Below are 26,153 nucleotides of genomic sequence, written 5' to 3'. Positions count from 1 at the left end.
AATATGCCAAGCTGTGAGATGAAGAGATTGAAGCTTGACATTGAGCAGATGACCGTCCTTCTGAGATAACAGATGAGGAATCAGAGGTAAAGGCCATGGAGGCTTCTGTACAAGACTCCTTAGAAGTGGGTACCAGTGTTGCCGAGGCCAATCTGGAGCTATCAAAATCATCCTTGGCCTGTCTTGTCTGACCTTTAATAATACCTTTGGAAGAAGAGGCAGAGGTGGAAAGGCATAGACATGAAGGTTTTTCCAACTGAAAGACAGAGCATCCACTTTCCAAGCTGTGTGATGAAACCCCTTTGTGCAATACTTTGGCAGCTGGTGGTTTAGTGGAGAAGCGAACAGATCTATGTCTGGAGTTCCCCATGACACTGTCAATTTCTGAAATACATGAAGATCCAGTTTCCACTCGTGGGGATCCATGATTTGTCTGCTTAATACATCTGCTAAGGAGTTCTGTGCTCCTGGCAGAAACCTTGCCTGAAGAGTCAGTTGCAGGCTTAACGCAGTCTCCCATAAAATCATTGCTTGCCTGCATAGAGGATAAGAATGTGTTCCCCTTGCTTGTTGATGTACCACATGACAGTTGTGTTGTCTGTTAGAATCAACACCTGCCCTGGAAGAAGTAACTCCTTGAAAGCCATCAATGCAAACTGGACTGCTAACATCTCCTTCATGTTGATATGTAGATGCTGTAGTCTGGCAGGCCACTTGTCTTGTATCCACTTTCCATTTAGATGAGCTCCCCAAGCAGTGTCCGAGGCATCTGTCGTTAAAATCTGACTCGCCTCTGGCCGGGTCACAGAGAGTCCCTTGTTTAGGTGACATTCCTGAGCCCACCACAAGAATTCCTTTTGAAGGCAAGGTATTATGTGAATGACAGTGTCGAAATCTTGGCAGTGCTGTGTCCATACATTTTTGAGATACCATTGCAGCTTCCTCATATGCAGTTTGGCATTGGGAAGCACCAGAATACAAGATGCCATGAACCCTAATGCTTGAAGGACTGTCCTTGCAGTCAGCACGGACTGATGAGATAGTTGATGGAAGTAAAGTGACAGACTCTTTTGTTTGTCCGGGGTTAAAAAGGCCATCTGGGCTGCTGTATTCAGTCTCACACCCAGAAAGCACATGTCTTGAGAGGGTACTAGACTGGACTTTATTTCGTTCACAGAATACCCTAGGCATCTTAGCACTGCTATGACATATTCCAGATGCTGTAGAAGGTCTTCCTTTTCTTGAGCCAGAATCAGGCAGTCGTCCAAGTAAGGATAGATTTGAATGCCTTGAAGCCTGAAGTAAGCTATCACTGGAGCCAGAACCTTTGTGAATACTCTGGGCAGTAGATAAGCCAAAGGGCAATGCAGAGAACTGATAATGAAAATCTCCAGTTCGAAACCGCAGATACTTTCTGCAACTTAGCCTTATAGGCACATGAAGGTAAGCTTCCTTGAGATCCAAAGTTACCATCCAGTGATCCTTGCCCAGCAGAGGCAACAGTTGCTGTAACGTCAACATCTTGAACTTGGGAATGTCCAGATAAGTGTTGAGGATAGATAAATCCAAAATTGGTCTCCACGTGTTCCCCTTCTTTGGTACTAGGAACAGGCGAGAATAAAATCCAAGCCCCTTTCTGATACAGGGACTGGCTGAATGGCCCCTATCTGGAGTAACTGAGAAACTTGCTTGTGAGCCTCTTTTCTTTGTGGAGGAGGAACATCTGGCATGCCTTTGAAAGGGTGCATTGTGTGGAAATAAAATCTGTAACCGTGATGAATGATATCCAGCACCCATCTGTCTTGAGTGATTAAATCCCAATTTTCTTTGAAAAGAGACAATCTTCCTCCCAAAGGAGCTGCCAGACGAGAATCCACTGGCAGCTGAAAAGGCAGGTCATTGGTTCTGCTTACGAAAGGACTGACCCCTGCCCTCACCAGAAGTCTGAGCAGGTGAACTGTCTGATCTAGGCCTAAACGAACCTTGAGCCCTGCCCCTACCACGTCTAGACCTACCCCTAGACTGGGAACCATAAGCAGGATATGTCCACCCCTTAGCAGGCCAATTTCTACTAAACTTGGAGGCTGCACCTGCAAAAATCTTTAACAGTCTGCATAGACTTAGCTTTGTCCTCCATTTTCTTTAAAACTGCTTCCACAGGCGGTCCAAACAACACATCAGACTGTAAAGGAGCATCCAAAATCCTGGTCTTAACATGCTCAGCTAAATTCTGATCCTTCAACCAGGCATGTCTGCGAAGAACAGAACTAGTAGCAGCCACCCTCGAGGAGGCCTGAACAGCATCAAAACCACACTGCAAAGAATGCTTACCCACTTGTTCAGACACATGAACCAAATCCAGCAATTCTGTACACTCAATACCTTCCGCCAAAGCATCCACCTTAGATTCCAATTGTGAAAGGAGATAATTCTGATATTTCAGCATATGAAACTGACAATTCAACGCCCTCATGGCTAGAGTGGAAGAAGTATATACTTTCTTACCCCACCTATCCAAAGCCCTTGCCTCTTTATCAGAGGGTACAGGATTTTTAACCACAGAAGCTTTAACACCTTTAGGCCCCTGAGAAACAGTTTCTGGGTCCGCCCTAGGACTCTTAAACAAATACTTATGAGCTTCGGGCACCCTATAATACCTATCAGGCTTAACAGGAGCAGGAGGCAAGGAGTCAGGGTTCAGGGAAGCCTCTGCAAAACATCCTCCACCACATTCAACACAGGAGGAATAGCTAAGGGCCTATGCTGGGGTAAAACAAGAATTCCCTAAGCCTTTTCCTGAATCAGAGTAATCCTGGCCTTCCCATTTAAAGTGCTCCCTCATGGAGTGAAGAGTCTCTGAAAATGAAAAATCCTCAGGAGGAGAAGCTGTAGGAGTGGAATCATCCACATCAGAATCAGAATAAGTAGGAAACTCTTGCAAGTCTTCCACAGAAGACTCTGAAGCCTGTGAACACTGTTCAAAACTATCAAACTCCTGTTCCACCCTAGGCCTCTTATCAGGCGGGGCATAGAACCTCTAATCAGAGTAATCAAATCTTCTGCCATTTTAAGCATATGTTTCTTAGGCACAGAGCCGAAATGCTAGGAGAAGCCCCCACAGAAGCTGAACTTGGCCTACCTCTAAAAGAAGCTTTGGCAACAGAAGGAGAGGCCCTAACTACCTTGGGAAGAGAGGGAAGAACAGTTACCTGAGAAGCCCCTCAGCCTGGCCTACCTCCTGAGAGGGCACATCCTGTAACAGTAAAGTATCTGCCTGAGACTCCATAGAGACTCCTGGCAAAACCTCTGGCTCCCCTGAGCCTTCTAAAGAACCGACGTCCGGGACTGCCGGTTCCTCACCCTAGGCTTCACTGTTTTGTCCTTGCGCTTCTTGGATGAAGCGGCCGGAGCATCCGACGGCATATTATAATTGCAACGCTTCCCAAACACTAACCTAGCACAATCAAGCCTCCTCTTAATAGTGCGCTTGTTAAATCTAGCACAAGAGTGGCAACCAACAACGTCGTGCTCAGGCCCTAAACAAGGTATACACAATGTATGATAATCCCTATGCGGTATCTGCTTCCCACAAGAAATACAGTTATTCACTTTTCTGACATCCGGTTAAATACTGAGGCAAGAAAAACCAAAATGTTCTAACGGGTTACTTAGCCAACTCTGTTTCGGTCTGAAACTCCGGTTTCGGAAAATCTCAGAACGCCAACCTGCACTCGCAAAATTGCTTCTGCATCGGACCATGCGGCAAAAAAGACTGAGGAAATGACGTCGGTCATGCGCATTAGTACCCTGACGTACTGACGTCAGTCTAAGGCGCCATGACCGACGTCAGCCTTATACTCTGGTATTCGGGCCGACTGGGACGCGGACTATACCCAATAGTCAGGACTGCAGCAAGGGAAGACGAAGAACATCTGTACTATGTCCTTCAAGGATGCATCTGCAGTCATCACATATGGGTAGAATACCATAGCCAATCTGGGGGTGGAGGTACTAAGTAAAGGATGGTGTAGTTAAGATACCCTGCAGGACTGCCATAGCAAAACCTGCTCTGGATCTGGAGTATAAAGGTAAATTGTAATGCTTGGCAAATGTATGCACGGAGCTCCATGTAGCAGCTTCTAAAATGTCTTTGGTAGCCACCCCTCTTAGGAAGGCTGTGGTGGTGGCTGCGGCTCTCGTGGAATGAGGTCTAATGTTAGCTGGCACAGTTTTTCCATGAAAGGAGTAACAAAAACGAATGCAATTTCCTATCCATTTTGAAATTGTCTGTTTGGAAATTGCTTTTCCTTGTACCCCAGCAGCATATGCTACAAACAACTGGTCAGTCTTTCTGTAACTTTTAGTTCTGTCCAAGTAGTAGCGCAGTTGTCTGTGTATGTCCAGGGTGTGCAGAAGTCTCTCCCCATTATTTTGTGGTTGTGGGAAGAATGTAGGCAAGTGAATAGCTTGGTTCAAAGATACCCTGGATACCACCTTTGGCATGAAAGTAGGATTGGTCCTCAAAGAAACTCTGTCCTGATGAAAGATAAGAAATGGCTGCACTGCCATTAAAGCTTGCAGCTCAGATACTCTTCTTGCTGAGGTTATGGCCAGATGGAAGGCAGTTTTCCAAGACAAAAACTGTAGATCTGCCGATGCTGCTGGTTCAAAGGGAGGAAGTGTTAGTTTTTCCAACACGAAATTCAGGTCCCAAGTAGGTAGAGGTGGTTTCCTTGGAGGATTAATGTTTTTGATTCCTCTTAGAAACTGTCTTAGGAGAGGATGAGAGAAGACAGGTGGATTAACATTGTATTCTGCTGAGATTGCTGAGGCATGTATCTTAATGGAAGAGTAAGACAGGCCAATGTGGGACAATTCTGCCAAATATTCCAGTATATGTGCCATGTTCATCACAGTCACATCTAGGCCCTTTGCTGTGTTCCAGGTGTGAAATCTTTTCCATTCTGCTGAATATGCCTTCCTTGTGGAAGGGCGACGAGCTTCCATAATAATATCCTTCACTCTCTGGGATAGGTTATCCTGAGGAGGAGTCATGGTATTCTCCAGGCAGTTAGCTGCAAGGTTTTCAGGTTGGAGTGCAGAGTCCTGAAATTGTGCTCGTCAGTAGGAGGGCATAGGGGAGAGGCCATGGTTTGTCTGTGACATGCTCTTTAACAGTGGGTACCAGTGCTGTCTTGGCCAGTTTGGAGCTATCAGAATTACTCTGGGCTGCTCTGTCCTGATCTTCAGTAGGACCTTGTTCATTAATGGGAGAGGTGGGAAATCATACACTGTTAGAGCTTTCCAGCTGAAAGAGAGAGCGTCCACTTTCCATGCTTGTGGGTGGTATGTCCTTGAGCAGAATTTCTTCAGTTGATGATTGAGGGGGGAAGCGAACAGATCTATTTCCGGCCTTCCCCATGATTGTGTGATGAGTAAGAAGATGCTTGGGTGCAGCATCCATTCGTGTGCATCCATGGTAGTCCTGCTTAAGCTGTCTGCCAGTGTATTGTCTTTCCCTGGCACGAGCTGGGACTGTAGCTGTATGTTGAGTTTCAAAGCAAGTTCCCATAGATTCACTGTCAGTCTGCAAAGAGGGTAGGAATGGGTGCCTCCTTGCTTGTTTATGTACCACATAACTGTGGTGTTGTCTGTCCTTATGAGCAGGTGGCCTTGCTGAAGGAAAGGTTTGAAGGCCTCGATTGCGTGTATCACTGCCAGCATTTCCTTTTGGTTTATGTGCATGCGCAGCTCTCTGTGACCATAGCCCTTGGATACATCTGCCCTCCATGTGTGCTCCCCAACCTTGGTCTGAAGCGTCCGTGGTAATGGTTTGGTTGGCTCTTGGCTTGCTGAAGGGCAACCCGCTGTTCGACTGGCAGGCTTGAGCCCACCACAGAAATTCCTTTTGAAGGCAAGGAATGAGTGGGATCAGAGTTTCTAAGCTGTGGCTGTGCTGTGTCCATAAACTTCTTAGGTACCATTGTAATTTTCTCATATGCAGTCTTGCTTGCGGAATCAGAAGAATGCAAGATGCCATGTAACCCAGGGCCTGCAGGATTTTCCTTGCAGTCAGCTGAGTTTGTCTTGTCAGATTCTGGAAGTAAACTGGTAGTTGTTTTTGTTTTTCTTCTGTGAGAAAGGCCATTTGGGTGGTTGTGTCTAGATCCGCACCCAGAAAAGTTATTCTTTGGGATGGAACCAGTCTTGATTTGTGGATGTTGACTGTATATCCCAAGGCCTGTAACAGGTGGATGGCATAGTCCAAGTCCTTTAACAAAGTTTGCTTGCTGTCCGCTTGTATTAGGCAGTCGTCCAGATATGGGTAAATTTGAATCCCCTGAAGTCTGCAGTGTGCAATTACTGATGCCAGGCATTTCGTGAATACTCTGGGCGCAGTAGATAAGCCAAAGGGTAATGCTGAGAATTGATAATGCTCTGACCCTGCAAGAAATCCGAGGTGTCTTCTGCAGCTTTGTCGAATAGGGACATGCAGGTATGCCTCCTTGAGGTCTAGAGTCACCAGCCAAGACCCCTTGCCCAGCATGGGAAGGAGTTGCTGTAGAGTCAGCATTTTGAATTTTGGCACAATGAGGTAAGTATTCAGTGCGGACAAGTCGAGAATAGGCCTCCATTGATTTTCTTTTCTTGGAACAAGGAATAATCTGGAGTAAAATCCCTGGCCTTGTTCTGAAAGAGGTACCTTTTCTATGACGTTCATTTGCATTAAGTTGGTAATTTGCTTCAAAGCCTCTGCCCTCTGATTTGGTGGCAGGTCTGGCATGCCTTTTCTTTTTGGCAATGAGTGGAAATGGAACCTGTATCCTTTGTCTATTATTTGCAGTGTCCATGTGTCCCTTGTAATGCTGTGTCAATTTTTTGAGAATAAAGAAAGCTTTCCACCCAAAGGTGCTTCTAATTGAGCCCTGGTCGGCGGAGTCAAAATAAAGTCATTGAGTCTGTCCTGGTGTAGCAGTTGTAGTTCCTGCACTACCTCTCTGGTTGGGAGGCTGCCACTGACGGCCTCTGTAGGAGCCTCTAGCTTGCCCTCTACCTCTGGCACGCCTATTCCTGCCTCTTTGAGATCTGTCTGAGTCCGGAAAGGACCAATTCTTAGTATGCCAATTTCTGCTGAATCTCGGTGATTGGACTTGCAGAAAGTCTTTAACTGTTTGCACAGATTTTGCCTTTTCTTCAAATTTCTTTAAAACCTCTTGAGCCGTGGAACCAAATAATTTTTGCTTTTCCATAGGAGCATCCAAAAGCTTAGCTTTAACATGGTCTGGCAGAGATTGTTCCTTCAGCCAGGCATGCCTACGTATAACTGTACCTGTCATAGCTGATCTACATGAAGCTTCCAATGCATCATAACCACACTGCAAGAAATGGTTACTAACCTGCTGGGAGTTATGCACCAGATCCTGAAGGGATTTGATCAAGGGGTTCAGAAGAGGACAGTTTCTTATGCAATTCATCTAGTAAATACTCTTGGTACTGTATCATATGAAATTGACAATTTAATGCCCTCATGGAAAGAGTTGCAGAAGTATACACTTTCTTACCCCATCTCTCTAATGCTCTGGACTCCCTTTCAGAAGGTGGAGGATTTTTAGCAGTGGCAGCTGCAACCCCTTTTGGGCCCTGGGAAATAGTTTCTGGATCAGCAGAGTGGGCCTTGTACAGGTGTAAATGTGAGTCCGGGACCCTGTAGTACCTATCAGGTTTGGCAGGAGCCGGAGGGAGAGAGTCAGGGGCAGTACTAGCATCAGAGTACACATCATCAATGACATTCAAAACAGGAGGTATAGCTAAGAGCCTATGCTGAGGTAAATGTAAAAAGGTCCTTAATCTCTTTCTGGAGTCAGAGAATTCCTGACCCTGCCATTGAAAATGTTCTCTCATAGAGTGTAATGTCTCTCCAAAGGAAAACTCTTCAGGAGGGGAGGCCGAGGGAATAGATTCTTCAGCATCAGAATCCTCGTAGGCCGAATAAGCCTCCTCCTGGTAGTCTGACAGAGCAGAGCCCTCCATGGACTCATCTGAGGACTGGGGATCAGAGGGCTCAACCCTGGGCCTTTTGTCTGGAGGTGGTTGAGAGCCCCTGTCCGGATGAGGTTGGGAACCTCTAATTAATGAGATCAGATCCTCTGCTAGGGTAAGAATCTGAGAGCTAGTAGAAGGTCTCTGAGAGGAAACCTTGGGAGGCAAAGCCTTAGCCCTAGAGAAAGCCTTAATGGACATGGAAGCAGGGGGTCTGGCTGCACCACGTGCAGGAGTAGACTTATCTAAAGGGCCGGGGCCTCCAGGGCCGAGGTAGTCGGTTGTGTGGTTTCGGTAATAGGAAGTACCAAGGACTCTGTTTCAGCCGAGACCGAGACACTCGCGGTAGGCCCGACCGAGGTTTCAGCCGAAACCGCGGTCCGCGTGTGTCGGTCCTTGTCCTTCCGTTTTTTTAACTAAATGCGAAGTCGGAGTCTCCGACGGCATCTTATAAGCAAAACTAGCCCCAAAAAACTCCTCTGCAAACTCCGACTGACGTCTAAGAGTTCGTCGGTTGAAGGAAGCACAGGCTGAACAGGCCGAGACGTCGTGGTCTGGGCCTAGGCAGGGGAGGCAGTAAGAGTGGAAATCCTTATGAGGTATTTGTTTCCCACAAGTTAAACTTTTAGTTATGTACTCACCATAACTTCAGATGTTTGGGATCCATCTCGCCTACATTCTGACTGATGGGTTCGGAGCCGATCCCTCGGCTCCGACTCGGCACGCTTATGCCAAAGAGCGAAGTCTCTAATTGGCTGAGCTTACTATATCCCAGGATGCACCACTACCAGTCCCCCAGATCTAGTTTGTCTGCATACATGCACACATGCACGCACTGCTTATATAACATCATCAGATGAAACAAGATAAAACAGTAGAACTCAAAACCGTTCAATCTCTTCTGATCTCCAAGGCCGGGGGAAGGAGGGTGGGTATTAGGAATGTAGGCGAGATGGATCCCAAACATTATGAAGTTATGGTGAGTACATAACTAAAAGATGTTATGTGATCCTATCTCGCCTACATTCTGACTGATGGGACAGCGTCCCTAGCACCTGAATCCTGGGTGGCTCACTGGAAAACACTCCTGAGTACCGTGGAACCAAATGATGCTCGCCCTTTAGATGCCACATCCAATTTATAGTGGGAAATGAAAGTGTGCGGGTTGGACCAAGTAGCCGCAGCACAAATCTCAGAAATAGCGAGCTTGGAATGAAAGGCGATAGAAGTAGCCATAGCTCTGGTAGAGTGAGCTTTGATAGATGTTGTAAGTTGCTTATTTGAAGAGGAATAAGCCTGAGTTATACAATCTCTAATCCATTTGGAGATAGTAGCTTTTGTGATGGTTTTACCCAATTTATTGTCTGAGAAGGACACAAACAACTGGTCTGATTTACGAATTTGCTGAGTCCTGTCTAGATAGAAGCGCAATTGCCTGTGAACATCCAATTTATGGAGAGTGTATTCTGCTTCGTTAATTTTGGAAAGAAAACTGGTAGTTCTAGAGATTGTTGGAGACAGAGATTAGAACAAACCTTTGGGACAAAAGATGGGTTAGGCCTAAGTGATACTCTATCCTTGTGAAAAATCAAATACGGTGGCTTGATAGATAGGGCTTGAAGCTCTGAAACTCTTCTTGCAGAGGTAATTGCAACTAAGAAGGCAGTTTTCCAAGACAGATATTTTAACTCACATGTAGCAGCCGGTTCGAAAGGGGAAGATGTTAATGCACGAAGCACCAAATCAAGATCCCACGGAGGCAGGATGAAAAACTGGGGTCTTAACAGCCCCGCACCTTTAATGAAAGTTTTGCATAATCTGCTGCTCATCAACGGTGGATCCATGGATTCGTGAAATTTAGAGATAGCTGCCAGTTGGACTTTAATAGTAGAGACTGAAGATCCTTGATTAAACAAGGATGTTAAAAATTTCAAAACCTCTGGGATCGGGGCAGTGATAGGGTCTAAGCCCCTGAGTTGAGCCCAGATAGCAAACCTCTTCCACTTACTGAGGTACAATTTCTTAGTGGTGGGTTTGTGGGCCGAAGATAAAATATGAATAACTTCCGGGTCTAAAGTGTGATTTCTGACTAAAGTCGGAAGTGGAGGAGCCAAGCTGTCAACTTCAAAGTGCGAAGGGACTGGTGTTGTCGTCCTGACTGATGAATTAGCAGATACGGAGTTAGATCTAAAACCCAAGGATCGTCCACCGCATGTTTCTTCAGGTAGGGAAACCATACCTGACGAGGCCAGTACGGAGCAATTAGTATCATTGTGGACCCCAATTGAGAAGCTTTCTGAATGACTTTGGGGAGGAGTGGAACCGGAGGAAAGGCATAAAGTAGCCCTGTTGGCCAAGGTTGTGCTAGAGCATCCATAGCTGCTTCCCCCTGATGTGGAGTCAAGGAGAAGAACCTTTTGCACTTTGTGTTTTGTGGTGTTGCAAACAGGTCGCAGCACGGTCCCCATCTTCTGAAAACCTGAGCTGCTACTGTTTCGTTCAGGGACCACTCGTGAGGAGAGAGAATTGTCCTGCTTAATCTGTCTGCCAATATATTGGATTTCCCAGGAATGTGGGTCGCTACCAAGAAACATTTGGTAGCTACAGCCCATTCCCACACCATCATGGCCTCTCTGCAAAGGGGGTAAGATCTGGTCCCTCCTTGTTTGTTTAGATACCAGACCACCGACATGTTGTCTGTGTGGATAGCGATAATGCCTTGAGGGAGAAACTTGTGGAGGGCCTGTAGGGACAGAAGTACAGCCCTCATCTCCAACACATTGATGTGGAGAAAGGTTTCGTCTGGAAGCCAGGAACCCTGAACTAACCTGCCCAGACAATGCCCCCCCCCACCCTGTCTGGGAGGCATCCGTCGTCAGGGTGGCCACGGAGGGATAACAAAAGGTCTTCCCTGATTCAGATTGGACGGGTGAAGCCACCAGCGGAGGTCCCGTTTGCACATTTCTGTAATCATAATGGGGTGATTGAGGGGAAGATTCTGAAAGGACCATTGAGTCGATAATAGCCACTGAAGAATCCTCATGTGCAATCTTGCCAGAGGAACTAAAAGAACCGTGGCAGACATTGAACCTAAAAGTTGCAGGACCATCCTGGCTGGGGCTTTGGATCTTGAAAGCAGGGCTTGAACTTGACCTTGTAAAGTTAGAATCCTTTCGGTAGGAAGAAAGACGCGCATCAATTTTGAGTCTATCTCTGTTCCTATGAACCTTATGCGCTGAGAGGGCAGCAAGACAGACTTTGACCAATTGAATGTAATTCCCAGGGTAGCACCCAGGGAAAAGGTGGCTTTGAGGTTGTCCATTAGTAGATGCCTGGTGGTGGCAGTCAGGAGCCAGTCGTCCAGATAGGGAAACACTTGGAATCCAAGACTCCTCAGGTGAGCAGTCACTACTGCCAAACACTTGGTGAACACCCTGGGGGCTGTGGTGAGACCAAAGGGCAGTGCACAAAATTGGAAATGACTGTCTCCCAGGCTGAAGTGCAGATACTTCCTGGACGCCCGATGTATCGGTATGTGATAATAGGCGTCCTTGAGATCTATGGAGCACATCCAAACATCCTTCTCCAACAATGGGAGAATGGATTGTAACGTGACCATTCGGAATTTGGATTTCGTGACGGATTGGTTTAGTCTGCTGAGATCCAATATTGGTCTCAGGTCCCCTGTCTTTTTTGGCACTAAAAAGAACCTTGAGTAATTATCGGACCCGATCTGGTCGGTGGGGACCGGTTGTATGACTCCTTTTCTAGCAGCTTTGGCGCTTCTGCGGCTGCAATTTCCTTTGACTGGGTGGTGGGTCCGGGATTTTTTTGGACGGTGGGGGTGAGTGTGTGAAGGGAATGGTGTAACCTCCGGCAATAATCCGAAGCACCCATCTGTCCTGAGTGATAGACTCCCAGGCTTTTAGGTGCTTGGCAAAGCGGCACCCGACTGGCTCGAGCAGCACAGCCGGGCAATCCCTCATGAAGTGTGGGAGGCTGAAGAGCCACGAAAGGACTCGCGGTCTCCAGAATTGTGGGGCCCTCTGCCGCCTCTGGGACGGCGTCTCCCAGAAAAATTTCGCCGTCCTCTGCCTCTGGAAGGGGAATCTTCCTGCTGTTGAGGAAAAACTTACGTGATTTACGGAACCACATCTTCCCTCCTCCTTTAGCCTTGGGATAAGGCCGAAGGGAGTGGAATAATGTGCACCTCGGCAGATAAAGTTTTTCCCTCTTGCTCACAGCGGTAAGAGTGTCTTTAACCTTAGGTCCAAACAAAGAGGACCCATCAAAGGGAGCGTCGTGAAGGAAGACTTGAAGGCCTCCGCAAAATGACACAAGCGGAGCCAGGCTTGTCTCTGTAGAGCCACGCCTGTGCCTGCCGCTCTACCGCCCCTTGCCGCATATGAAATGAGCCTCATGGACGAGTTAGAAATTGAAGTAAGGATAGCCAACTGAGAGCTAACCAACTGGGCTAGCTGCTCAGGTAGGTTACCCGAGAGGAATCTGACAGCTCCTTGACCAGATCCCTCTGTAGCCTGGTAAAATGTGCCAAATAATTCAGGGACCTTAAAGTAAAGGCCGCTGAAGTCAGGGTGCGCTTCCGTGCAGTCCATGCTCCTAGACTCCTTATTAGGAGGATGGACGGACGTTGAAGCCTCTGCCACGTCCTGTTGTGTAGCAGATGCCACCACCATGGCATCTACAGCCACGCCTTTAGTCAGGAACTCCTTCTCGGGTGGGGCAGACAATAATTTGTTAGGACGAGAAGGCACTGGTTCCACGGTGTCTGGATGTTCCCACGCCCTCCGACAAACCAAATCCAGGAGCTCGTCGAAGGGCGGAGACACCCAGGAGGCGGAGGGCTGAGCCCCAAAGGCCTTGAGAAGCACTGACTCATCAGCAGAGGGGGGTTTGGACATCCAGCCGCCTCGTTGTTTGAGGATCTCTAAAATGTCTGCAAATGAGACATCATCCGAGGACGACTTTGGGGATCCCTCTGCATCATCAAGATCAGTGTCCGATGTAAGAGACTCGGGGGAGTCCACGTGCTTCCTCTTGCACGATCTCTTCCTTGGGGGTTCCTCTGAAGACAACTCCGAAGAACCCACAGGAGGAGGGGAACCCCCAGAGGGGGTAACCTCAGGCCCCGGGGCTCCGCTGCCTAAGGACAGGGGAACTGCCAAAGACCCAGTCTCCACGCCCAGGGAAGGTGCCGGTAAAGCCGGAGAGATGGCCGAAGAAGACTTGGCCAAGGCACTCCTCATAGCTCTGAAAGCCGGACCCCCAGAATCCTGGGAGTGTCTGGTCCCCGGAGCCATGATAGCAGACGGAAGTCCCGCAGCCGAAGCACCGAGAGGGAGGCTCGGAACCGACAACATAGGTCCCGAAACGTCACCCCCGGGTCCAGCTGAAGAAGTCCGTGTGCCAAACTCGGACCCGAAGGCCGGGGTTGGAGTAAGGGTCGGAGCCGACCCTAAGACCTCCACCGGCTCCAACAGCACCTGCTCCGAGGGAGCCGGGCGGTCGGAGGAGGAATGGCAATGACATGGGCATGGGCTGTCGGCTCCGAAGCCAACTGGGTCGGAGCGAAACAAATTTTGAAAGACTGGGGACTGGAACAGTCTTTGGAGCACCCTGTCTATGTCGAATCTGACATCCTCGATGACCTAGAGGATACTGAGCGGGTTCGAGATGGCCTCTCCAACGGCCCCAAGGGGCTAGGGGACCGGCTCGAGGCGACTCGATGACTATCGGCGCCGAAGGAATACCCAAACTAGCTTCCATCGGTGCCGAGGAGGCCTTAGGCGCCGAGGGGGAAGTGTCTGGGCGGACAACCTTCATCGGCTCCGGGCCCAGTGGAGCCGCCGAAGGTCACCCGCCTCGATGCCCCAGCCATCGGCTCGAAGCCAGAGGAGTCGAGACTGGTGGCATCGAGGCAGACCGTTCGCCCTCGGCTCCGAAGTCCTTGGAGCGAAGGAGAAGCCTGCCTATGTCTTTTGGCGGTCGGATCCGACGGACTGGTGAGCCGGCGCCCTTTCTTTAGCAGGAGAAGGAGAGGATGCTAAAGCTTCTTCAAAGGAGGGTTTTATAAGGCCTTTTAATATAAGCTTATTTTTCCTCTCTTGGAGGACCCTCGAGGAAAAAGCGTGACACACGCTGCAGGACTCCTGCAAATGTTTTGCACCCAAACAATAAACACAGAGAGAGTGGTCATCTGTTATAGACATTTTAAAGTTGCACTTGGTGCACTTTTTAAAGCCTGAAGGCCTAGGAACCTGAGACATTCTGGTAAATTACTCAGTGAACTAGCCAAACACAGTACAAACTGTAACTATGACAGAAAAAGAAATTTTCTCTGCTTTGTCCTTCTTTTAAAGAAAGAGAAACTATCACCAGTATAAAGGATCCGAGATCCCTAAATAGAACAGAAGTCACCTAACAACCAAAAAGACCGGGAAAGGCCTTTCCACACAAGAGGTACTTCTAGTCAAACAACACTCACAACACAAGAATTTACCAAGTAAATTTCTCCAAACGCACTCAAAACACAAGATAGCTGTTAAAACAGCTTTTAGTTGAAGTATAAAGAAATTCCTGACAGGAAGTTAGTGAAAATAATCACTACTTAGCTCAGCCAGCTCGAGACCACGTCTTCACTTGTTAGCGGCAAACGAGATCTGGGGGACTGGTAGTGGTGCATCCTGGGATATAGTAAGCTCAGCCAATTAGAGACTTCGCTCTTTGGCATAAGCGTGCCGAGTCGGAGCCGAGGGATCGGCTCCGAACCCATCAGTCAGAATGTAGGCGAGATAGGATCACATAACATCAATTATTAACTTTATCTGACATCGGCTGAGGCAAGAAAGAGTCCCCAACGGGGTACTTAGCTTTTTCGAAGTCTTCGGTAGCTGAATCACAGGAGCTGGCCGACCGGCACTTGCGAACTGCTTCTGCTTCGGGCACCATGCGGCAAGAAAGACTGAGGAAGATGGCGTCGGCTGATGCTTTTATACCCCAGACGCTCTGACGTCAGGGAAAGTGCGACATCAGCCAAAGCCAGACCCAGACTTTGGAATCCGGCCGACCGAAGGGCTGCCTGAGGCAGGACAACCCATATGTGATGACTGCAGATGCATCCTTGAAGGACATCACAAAACTGGTCCCCATACTGTTGAGTGATGAAGCAGCAAAAATTAACACTGAACACACTTTGAGCCCCAGTAATTCTAGTTTAGTTTTTAGTTTAACATATTCCACTGATTCTGCTGAGGTCAAAGTATCATCAGGAACAACCAGAGGATGCTCACTAGCAATAATGAATGAATTAAGGCAGTAGGGGACAGTTCAAATGTTATCGTTATGATTTAAGCACTTATCAGACAGTGATGATCAGGGCATTTCAAAAGTTACATCACAAGCAAACTAATGGAATTTTCAAAATTTGACACTGTCCCTTTTGTAAATACATTTGTGAGACCAACGTTATCTAATCTATAGTCATAGGTTATAAATCTACTGGTGTTTGGCATAATGGTTAAGCCATTTACCTTATTTTTACATTAACAGATTTCAGGGTCAGCCATCTTGTGGCAGAAGGTGTTTACCTAGGCTCTCTGACTTGGGAAGCACTGGTGGAAGCTGAAAGTGTGGCTGTTCATTGAGTCAGTTTACAAACTTTTTCTCTACTAAAAATCAGGCAAGTTGCATGGCTCTCTGATCACTTACAGAGAACATGGCAACACTTTCCAGTGTTTCAGCTGCATCGTGAGCCATCCAAGCTAAGACAGCATTTTCTTAATTAACTGCACTTTTACTTTTTGAGCTTTTTTAAAGCATTTCTTTAATTTTGTGACAAAAATAGAACTTTCTCTTGCTTGTAACTTTTCTAGTCGGTGTGCCTCCAAATCAATTTGCAGAACTGTGAATTAACCAGGGACTTACTTGTTTGTTGTTAACCTGCATTTGAGACTGGCTTTTGCTGTGCTTTACATTTAAGAAATCCCAGGATCAGACACCTTATGGCAGAAGGTGTTTACCTGGTCTCCCTGAGTTGGGAAGCACTGGAAGAAGCTCAGAGTGTCTGGTCGCTTATTGGCTAGAAGGCAAAGGAGTCAAGTTTTCAAGCTTTTTTTTTTTTCTCTGTACGGAGCTGGCCACTGAGCTGGGGTTGTTAGCAATGCCCTGCAAAGCAGCAAACACATAGATAACAAAATTTACCTAAAAAGTTAGGATTAGATTCAAAACCTGTTAAACAGTGTGACATTGTGCATAAACATGCTTAGAGCAGCTAGCTTATGCACTGACTAGCACTACCATTTCCTAGCAGCATGGAACGTCCTGCCTTTAACCCCAGAAACTACCCTAAGAGACCCCTATTAAAACCCAATCATTAATCCTAAACAGTCAATCCTACTACAGGACCAGACAACATGGATATGCAATTTCCAAATGTCTCTTTGGCCAGCTTGGTAGATTTGAGCATTCTAAAGCAATGTAGCAATGTCTCATGTTCTCAGACAAAAATAGCACAGTATGCAAGCGATGTAAATAAATGATTTCCTTGGAGGCAAAGATCCTGCATACAATCAAGGTTGTCAGGAATACCCACACTACATCTCTCAACCACACACACACACACACACACACACACACACACACACACACACACACACACACACACACACAAATATCTTATACTGAAGCACTTAAAAGAAACCTTCCCAAACATTAAAGACCTCCAAAGCCACCTAATGGCAACACTGTTCCTCAGCAATCACTGAAGCACACACCCAAAGCAACATCAAACATCTCACATAAACCTACACCTGACGGTCCCCAAAGTGCATAGCCCATAAGGCAAGCATACACTTTACCTAATACTCTTGTCATTAGCTACTCCATTGTGCGACACACAGATGTCCCGTTCACCAGGTTAAACAAGCAGAAGATAATAGTAAGTTGCCTATCTGGAGGCAGGATTCGCCATATCACACGTGCACTCAAGGTACTGCACTACAGGTACGAATATGATTCTACCATAGTGCACATGGGTATAAATGATCTGAGACGTACCTCACTAGACTATATGAAAAAAAGACATAATGGATCTCTCAGAATATGTGTAACAAATAGGTATGAGCCTTGAACCGAGCAGCATTCTACCATCACCAAGAATGAGACCAAAATATGAACATAAAATGATTGATTTTAATAATTTGCTTAATTTCTGGTGTTATTCCAGGTTGATCCAATATCTGTCAGCATGGTAGGATATGGTCAAAAGGCCACAATGTTTTATCAAGGATGGCTTTCAGACACAGGCTAAAATTTTATCCACCCCTTACAGCCTTTTTTAGGCAATGTCAAAAAGACAAAACTACCAACATAGTGAAAAAGTCTACAAGCAACCTTAAGGTGTTCTTGCTCACTGCTCACAGCCTATAACAAATCCACACCCTTCAAGTCCTCCTCATTCTGAAGAATGAACACATCTGTGCCATGACTGACACTTGGTTCAAAGCCAAAGAAAATACTCCAGAAGTGCAAAGCTACAGTCCCTTCCACACATTTAGGCCAATAACAGCACAGACTGCGGCCAAAGGTGTAGGTGTTTTGATCTATGCTAGCAACAAACATACCTCCAAGTTGGTTAAACAGGATGATATCATGTAACTCATCCACGTGCAAGTCACCAAATATAAGGTCCTTCACCATATCATGGCTATCTACAGGTCCCCATCTATGCCCTAGAGTTTCATGATTCTTGCCTTAACCTATTAGAAGTACTCACCATCCAAACAAACACCCTACTCGTGGGAGACTTTAACTACCTCTCTACTGACTGGGAAACGTAAATTGACAAAATCACAGGCATAATGCTTTTTGAACTTTATTAACCCAAACATCCCCCGACACATTTGGTGGATGCTCCAATCAGAGGATCAAACATACTGGATCTGATACTCACCAACATGGGAGAGGGCTGCACCCCCCCCCCGTGTCACTTCCTTACTAATGAAGTTGGATCACAAAGCTGTCTCGCTTTACGTAAAAAAATCAACTCAGAAAATCCAGCTAAACCAGTAATAGTTAGGAACTCTTCAAAGGCAAACTACATCCTATTAAGTGACACTGTCAAAATTCAAGGGTCCTCCGAAACTTGAGACCACAGCTATCTATGCAGAATTATTCAGAGTCACTATACAAATGTATGAATGGCTGAGTAGAAGCTGACATACCTAGTGGAAATAAACCTAAAACAAACACTAAAAACAAACCTCACTGGTATAATCCTTACCTAAACAGAGTTAATAATAAAGAAAACTCACGGCCAGAATGACTCCCTTAAAGACAAGTGCTCTCTTACACAACTAAACAAGAAGCTGAGAGGTATAACTAAGTCCAGCTATGAGGTCAGGATAGCCTCACAGGCTAAAGCCAATCAGAAGGCCTTATTCAGCTACATTCAGAACCTAAGAGGTAACACACAACAGTGTTCTGAACTGGTTGCGAATGGTACTACCTACACCGATTTGGGTGACACAGCAAATCTACTAGCTGATAATTTCAAAATTTCAACTCAAACTTCACTCCCCAATCCCCTCCCCCCTCCAGCTCCACCAGGTGAAATTCCCTCCAATGTACTTACCCCAGCTATCAGCAGGGACCAGGTGCTGGCAGCACTCACTAAAGCCAAGAACACCACTCTCATGAGTCCCAAAAACATCCCGGGTTACCTCCTGAACAGTCTAAAACATGACTTATCAGGATCACTTCAGGCACTCTAACTCCAGCCTTGAAACAGGCTACATTCCAAGTCAGTGGAGGACCACAACAGTCATTCCCCCTCCACAAGGGCAGACCATCAACCGACCCAGGGAACTACAGACCCATCAGTCTAACAAGCTTAATATGCAAAGCCATGGAATGAATTATCATGGAAATTATAAACAAGGACATTGGCAATTACAGACACTGGATGTATCCCAATTTGGCTTTGTTAAGACTGGATGTATCCCAATTTGGCTTTGTTAAGGGAACGCAATGCAAACTTAACCACGTAGACTTCTTTGAGAGGGTCACCAAGGCATGGACAGCAGTAAAACAGTACATACTGCATATCTTGACCTGGCTAAGGCATTTGATACAACACCCCATTCAAGCATCACTGACAACCTCTCTGAGCTGGGCGTAAACCCTTACATAACTCAATGGATTGCCGGCTGGCTCACAGACAAGACTCAAGAAGCCAGGATCAGTGAGACTACCTCCCCAAGAGCCAGTCACCAGTGGAGTACCCCAGGGGTCTATGCTGAAGCCGCTCCTGTTTGGCATCCACTTTTGAGAAGTCTAGGTTAACGTTAATGGCCTCTGGCTCATGAAGTTCGCAGATGACTGTAAATTTGGGAGCTACTGTAGAACATCTTGCAAGTGAGTTTAACACAGACAACTACTCGGGTACAAACACCTTTTCCCAACAGTTCTTGGAATTCATAAATTCCAGCGCCCTAGATCAACTAATCCATTATCCCATCAGGGGCTACGATATCCTAGACCTGGTCATTACCAACATGGGAGATAGATGCTCCATACCAGTGGTCACCCCCTCATTGGTCAGGTCTGACCACAAGCAAATCACCCTTGACATCCACATCCCACCCCCACCCCCCAGTAAGGAAACCTCCATAAAAAACTTCTCCAAAGCCAACTTCATGCTACTCAAGTCAGAAGTGACAAACTTCATGACACCCATGCAGACGGGCTCTCAAAGTTCGACTGCTGAATCCTACACTAAGGCACTGTACGAGCAAATCCACTCGTGCATGAATCGTGCCATCCCAAATAGAACCAAGACGCTTTCCTCCAAAAAAAGGAAGCCAATCTGGTGGTCCCCTGCCATAAACAAACTATACAACAGAAGGAAGAAACTGTTGCAGAAAAGAGGAAAATCCCAAGATGCGAAACACTCCTTTACCAGCCTCAGTAAGAAGCTGAGATCCCTCATAAAATCCTACAAAGCTAGTTACGAAAATAAAATTGCCAAAGATTCCAAAGACAACCACAAGGCATCTACAGTTATGTCAAGAATCTAAATGGCAATGCTCAGATCTGCTCTGAGCTACAACAGAATGGCATTAAATATACTGATCCCAAGGATATTGCCAATATCACGAAACAAGCAAGTTGGTCACAAGTACCCGAAACTGCACTGATAAACCAAAAAAGGTTGATATTGCCAATATCCTTGCAGATTGATTTAATGCCAACTTCACCCCCCTCCCACCCCCTAAAGGACCCATCTAATACCAAAAGATTGCCAAATTCCAATAATCACGGCCACACAGGTAGAAACCGCACTCTCCAAAGCTAAGGATACAGCATCGATGGGACCAGATGACATCCCGAACTACAAAATGAACTGGCACCTCACCTAAGTGTCATGTTTAATCATAGCCTCACCTCAGGCTTCGTCCCCACTGAGTGGCTTACAGCTGCAGTTATCCCACTCCACAAGGGGGCGATCCACCTTGGATCCCGGGAACTACCGTCTCATCAGTCTGATGAGCCTGATCTGCAAGGGCATGGAATTTATAAACAAAGACATTGGCAACCGTCAAACACTGGACCCCACCCAGTTTGGGTTTGTGAATGGCCGTTCATGTCTCCTGAACCTGACCGACTTCTTCGAATCAGTCTCCAGAGCTGTGGACGTGGGTAAGGCGGTCCACACAGCCTATTTGGACCTCGCCAAGGCCTTCAACACCATCCCCCACTCTGGAATCATAGATAAACTTACTAAGCTGGGCATAAATCCCTACATCACTCAATGGGTTGCCAACTGGCTTACTGACAGAACCCAGACAGTAAAAGTAGCAGACTACAAATCCAGCTCCAGACAAGTGACAAGTGGAGTACCTTAGGGTTCAGTCCTGGGACCACTCTTGTTTGTCATCTACTTCTCTGAAGTACAGGATAACACTAAGGGACTCTGGCTAAAAGTTCACAGATGACTGCAAACTGGGAGCCATTACTGAATCCCCAAATGATGTAGATATTCTACAAAAGGGCCTTACAGAAACAGATGCTTGGTGCCAGAGCCATGGGCTCAAGCTTAATGCCAAGAAATGTATAAATTATCCCCTTTGGGAAAAAACATTTACCCATGAATTACCACATAGGTGGCAGTACACTAAACACCAAAAGTGTGATGAGAGACTTAGGGACACAGTTGGACAGTGGTCTCACTTTCGATAACCACATCGCCACAACAGTCAAGAAATCCTTCTATGTGGTACACTTCATCACTAAGGGCTTTTCATCCAGAAAAAAGGAGGTCATTGTCCCACTGTATTCATCCCTCATTAGACCCATTATAGAGTACAACGCCCCATTTGGTATGTACCTCACAAGACATCTGCAACAGCTGGAAAGGCCGCAGAAATACCTCACCAAAAGAATCAGAGGCCTAAAGCAGATGTTCTACGCTGACAGTCTAAAAAACTCCAGCTATACTCTGTGGCATATCGTCTACTCAGAGGCAATTTCTACGTAACATACAAGGCCATATCAAACCCTGAGCTGTTGGACATGTTCCACTTAAAGAAATCCCAATCCCTCACAGCCACACGCTCCAGGGATCTAAACCTTGTTATCACAATGAACAAAACATGCTGGAGGGATAGGTTCCTGACCCAGAGACTCCCCATACTCTAGAATAGACTGCCCATACATGTCAAGCAGAGCGCCTCCTTGGCCCTCTTCAAAAGGAACCTTGACAACTGGATGGGAGATAGGAAATTCCAGAGATCATGTCAGTCGCCCTGCTAGACTATGGCTAGGCTTGTATAGGCCCTAAGGCCGATAGCCTAGTACCAACCTATGAACAAATAACTGGTGCCAAAGCCATGACTTAAAGCTCACTGCCAAAAAATGCATTATGATGCCCTTTTGGGAAAGTGTAAGGACAAGTTAATTACTCCATCAATAAAACACCTAGAGTCAGCCCAACAGAAGGGGATCTGGGAATCTATATAGATAGCAATGTGGCCTTTGCCCAACATGTAGCTAAGATAATAAGAAAATCATTCTATGTTGCCCAACTTATACATAACCGTATGGCATTCAGGTCCAAGGAAGTTATAGTACCAATCTACACGGTCCTTATTAGACCTGTCATTGAATACAATGCCCCCTTTGGTATGTAACTAACCAGACATTTGCAAGAGTCAGAACACCCATTAAGGTTTCTTACTAGGAGAATTCACGGCATGAATACCCTGTCCTACACTGATCACCTAAAGGCTCTGTCTCTGTATTCAATTTTCTTCAGGCTTCTGAGAGGGTATCTTTGTCTGGCTTCCAGGGCTTAGACCTGATACATCTGTTGCACATGCACAAAAAAGCACCAAAACACTATATCCAGGGCTCTGAACTTGGTTTGTAACAAACAAGAGCAGATGTGTGTCTCAAAGGATCCCTGCAATATGGAACAAGCCCCTCCATCCATGTAAACCAGAGTTCATCCCTGACACTATTCAAATAAAACTTCAATTGGATGGGAAATCGTAAATTTACCCTTGGGCTGGCCTCCAAGTCCCTTATGGACAAAAGAGGTGAATAAGAAAAGAACTATTATCCTAACATCCCCTCTACAAATCCTTATCTACCTGCTTACTAACATGCTCCCACCTCCCCCATATGACACTTGGGACCCAAATAGTTTGGGGCGTGGCTAGGCCTGTAAGGACCCTAGTGGTCATTAGCCTATTAACAACCTATGAACTTATAAACTTGTAATAGGAACTTTGGAGGTTTGAGACTTGGAGTGATCTGTACAACACTGTTTTCCAGCTGCAACACTCAACTTTTATGTAGATATGAACATGCAGAGGCCGTCACAGCAGTCTTTTCTTAATTTTATTGGCATACAATGTTTTATGTCAGTTCCGTTAATTTACTACTTTCTGAAATACTAATTACACATGTATTTTATTTAAAATGTGACCTACAGCAGCATGTAATTAGAAAATATACGATAAACATCTACCTCTCTGCATGAATACTTTTTTGTTTACTTTGCAAAGATTTTACAATTTGCCGAACACCACTAGTTAACTTTTAATCATATGTGCTTATGATAGCAGCTGTTTAAATTAAACTGTATTGCAATCACCAAAACAATACTTTAGTATTGAGGAGAGACAACAATGCTTAATTTTGTTATCTTTAATCTAAATAAGACTCCACAGGTTCACGAACTGCTTTACACAGCTAAAATGTAATGTCTTTTTACATGGCTTTTCAGGCTCGATGATAAACAAGATATAAAAGGAGTCAAAGCCAGAAAGTTTAAATTGAGAATCCTACACCAATGCACTTTATAAGCACTTACACGAGTGCATGGATCATGCTATCCCTAATAGAACCAAGATGTTATCCCCCCAAAAAAAAGAAGCCAATCTGGTGGTCCTCTGCCATAACAAACTCTACAACAGAAGAAAGAAACTGTGGCAAAAAAAAAAAAAAAAGTAAAATCCCATGACTGGAGGAACTCCCTGGTCAACCTCAGTAAGAAGCTGAGATCCCTCATAAAATCCTCCAAAGCTAGTCACGAAAACAAAATTGCCACTGACTCTAAAGACAACCACAAAGCATTCTATAGCTATGTTAAGAATCTAAATGGGAACACTCAGATCTGCTCTGAGTTACAGCACAATGGCACTAAATATACAGAACCAACTGATATTGCCAACATCCTAGCAGATAGGTTCAGTGCTAACTTTACCCCCCCTCTCACCCCCTAGAGGGTCCATCTCTATACCAGAAGAATGCAAAGTTCCTATAATCACGGCTGCACAGGTAAAAAACACACTCTCCAAAGCCAAGAACACAGCATCCATGGGACCTGACAATATCCCAGGCTGCGTTCTACACGAACTACAGAATGAACTGGCACCCAACCTAAGTACCATGTTCAATCATAGCCTCACCTCAGGCTTTGTACCCACTGAATGGCTCACCGCGACGGTTATCCCACTCCACAAAGGGGGAGCCACAACGGACCCCGGGAACTACTGCCCCATTAGCCTGATGAGCTTGGTCTGCAAGGCCATGGAACATATCATTGTGGAACTCAAAACAAAGACATTGGTCATCTCCAAACTCTGGACCCTACCCAGTTTGGATTTGTAAAAGGCAGATCGTGTCTCCTAAACCTGATCGACTTCTTTGAAGCAGTCACCAAAGCCATAGATGAGGGTAAAATGGTTCACACAGCTTATCTAGATCTTGCCAAGGCTTTCGACACTATCCCCCACTCTGGAATTATAGATAAGCTCACTAAACTAGGTATAAATCCCTATGTCACAAGATGGGTTGCCAACTGGCTCATGGACAGAACCCACACTGTGAAAGTAGCAGATTCCAAATCCGACATCAGACCAGTAACAAGTGGAGTACCACAGGGTTCAGTCCTGGGTCCTCTCCTGTATCTACTTCTCTGAAGTGCAGGCCAACACAGAAGATCTTTGGCTAACAAAGTTTGCAGATGACTGCAAACTAGGAGCCATAATCGAAACTCCTAACAATGTGGACAAACTGCAAAAGGGCCTCACTGAGACAGATACCTGGTGTCAAAGCCATGGCCTGAAGCTCAATGCCAAAAAGTGTATTGTCATCCCCTTTGGTAAAAACTCTGTACCCATGAACTACCACATGGCAGGTAGTCTACTTAATACCGAAAATGTGATGAGTCCTTGGGACACAGGTGGACAGTAGTCTCTCCTTTGATAATCACATCGCCACAGTGGTCAGGAAATCCTACGTGGCTCATCTCATCACAAAAGGATTCTCATCCAGAAAAAAAGAGGTCATTGTTCCCCCCTACTCATTACTCATTAGACCCATTATAGAGTACAACACCCCTTTTGGTATGTACCTCACAAGACATCTACAACAACTGGAAAGATTATAGAAATACCATAACCTCACAAAGAGGATTACTGGCCTCAAACAGATGCCCTATGCAGACCGTCTCAAAACACTACAGCTTTACTCCATCGCATATCGCCTACTCAGGGGCGATCTCTGCCTAACATACAAAGCTATGTCAAACCCAGAGCTGTTGGACATGCTCCACTTAAAGAAATCCCAGTCCCTCAGAGCTACACGCTCTAGGGACCTAAACCTTGTCTCCACAATAAACAGAATATGCTGGAGGGATAGATTCCTGTCCCAGAGACTTCCATACTCTGGAACAGACTACCTATGTCAAACAGTGCTCCTCATTAGCACTCCAAGAAAAATCTTGATGATTGGATGGGAAATGGGAAATTCACCCCAGGGATCACTTCTGTGGCTCTGCTCGACAGGGGCACAGGAAAATAATTTTCTTGGGTGGCGAAAGCCAGGGTACATTTTTTTGGCTAGGTTTCTATGGGCCCTAGGGCCGATAGCCTAGTACCTACCTATATAAGAAAACATTTTGAAAGTGAATGGGATATTTAAAAATGTACTGCTTCGCTGTCTATAACTTCTAATCAGCTGTCATTTTGAAAAGTATATATGCTCTTGTGCATGTTTTAAAACAAAAACTTTAATTCCAAAGAAAATGTGTAAGAAAATGAAGCCGTAAGCCTAGTATAATTTATTCATGTAATACAACACTTATACACACACACATTTTATATATATGATAATATATAGACAGTAAAAGCTACAAGAAAAACCTAGCCAAGCTAGGGTTTTCACTGTGATTTTCGCAAAATGTCCAGATTTTTGCCCAAAATTTTTTTGGTCTTTTCCTGATAACATTTGTGGTTTTCTGAAAAAGCACTGAGGACTTACGTCATAAAATAATAACATACATTTGAATTTCACATTTCATGTCCTTCAGAAAAAGCATACCAACACATATGTTAACCTAGCAACATTCTAAGTTTATAACAGCAGTATTAAAAATTTGTCTCCATTTTTGGGCCTTTGTATCCCTATTATTTTATGCTTTGTCCAGACTTCTTGTGCTTAGAGGTTTGAGAGGGTCAAATTCAGTCAGCTAAATAATTAATTAGACCAGTCGCTCCATCTCTCATCCAAAATAATATTACGTCCCT

At 45.7% G+C, this 26,153-nt stretch overlaps 1 protein-coding gene across 1 annotated transcript in view; it reads right to left on the bottom strand.

Moving 5' to 3' along the window:
• BAG5 (BAG cochaperone 5) overlaps positions 1-26,153 on the bottom strand; it is a 366,318-nt gene that overhangs the window by 339,254 nt on the left and 911 nt on the right. The gene's annotated exons all lie outside the window — the stretch shown is intronic.

Source organism: Protopterus annectens, chromosome 6.part0 (genome assembly GCF_019279795.1).
Source record: "Protopterus annectens isolate FY-2018-M chromosome 6.part0, PAN1.0, whole genome shotgun sequence".
In the NCBI taxonomy this organism is placed as follows: domain Eukaryota; kingdom Metazoa; phylum Chordata; order Ceratodontiformes; family Protopteridae; genus Protopterus; species Protopterus annectens.
This window is presented reverse-complemented; position numbering and strand designations above follow the sequence as displayed.